Raw genomic sequence first — 1,043 nt, forward strand, 5'->3', positions numbered from 1 at the left:
CAACAGTACTGCCAGGACCGGGGATGGGAGGGGGGGGGGGGGGCAGGCATGCATTAAGACCACGCACACACTTTATTCCCAGCCACCTTTATTGGATCAGCCGGATAAGTGGGTTAAGGGAATTGGTTTATTCCATTAGGTTTTACTGCAAAAGTTGCCTGTCCGCATTCAGCCCCAGCGCCTGGGGCCATGGAGGCTCTGGGAAACACAATGGGGACAGGGGCAGAGTGGGGGTAGGAGAGGCAGCAAGGTCCCTTCCCCACCATACAGTGTCCCCCACAACCATGGGACCTGCCCTGAATTGGCACCTGCCCCATACTGCCCTGCCCCAATTGGCCTCAAGGTTGGCAAAAAACACTCAGATGTCATCACCCAGAACTCGAGTGCCAGCTGCAAACAGCTGGATGTGAGGGGACAACCTGGTCCCAAACACCATGGGATCTGCAGGTGGCCCCTTAGCCCTGGAAAGAACAAGTTTACAGCCACCACCAAGCACTGGGGTGAAAAGCATCCCCCCAGCAGAGCAGTGCGTCAGCAACACAGCAGATCAGTTCCTCCTCCAAATATTATCCCCCCCCAAATTCTCTCCCCTCTCTACTGCTTTTTCTCATGGTGGGGACCTGTCTGTCCCCCTGCTACTCAGTCCCTCAGCAGCCTGCAATCCAGGCAAACCCAGTGTCATTCAGAGCAAAGGAGGGTCTTTGTTTATCCCCCTCCACATGGTGTGTTGGGGGGTAGGGGGGAATGTGTGCAGCCTCTAACCGTGGCCTCTGCCCAGAGTCCCCCTCCAAATCCCTGGGGATGATCTGGGAGTCGCTTGGGGGATCCTTGCTCTGCACTGGGGCTACAGGTTCTTGCAGCAATGTTCTGGGGAGGGGAGGGAGGGTCCTGGTGTACAGCCATGCTGCACGATGCAGCCCCCCCCATCATCACCCCCCACTCTTACCTGCGTGTGCTGCCAGCGCCAGGCCCTGCGGTGACAACGTCTGAGCCAGGGACAAGGCCACTGCGTTGGCAAGGCAACAGCACGATGGCAAGGCGAG

This window comes from Meleagris gallopavo, chromosome 29 (assembly GCF_000146605.3).
Source record: "Meleagris gallopavo isolate NT-WF06-2002-E0010 breed Aviagen turkey brand Nicholas breeding stock chromosome 29, Turkey_5.1, whole genome shotgun sequence".
NCBI classification, from domain to species: domain Eukaryota; kingdom Metazoa; phylum Chordata; class Aves; order Galliformes; family Phasianidae; genus Meleagris; species Meleagris gallopavo.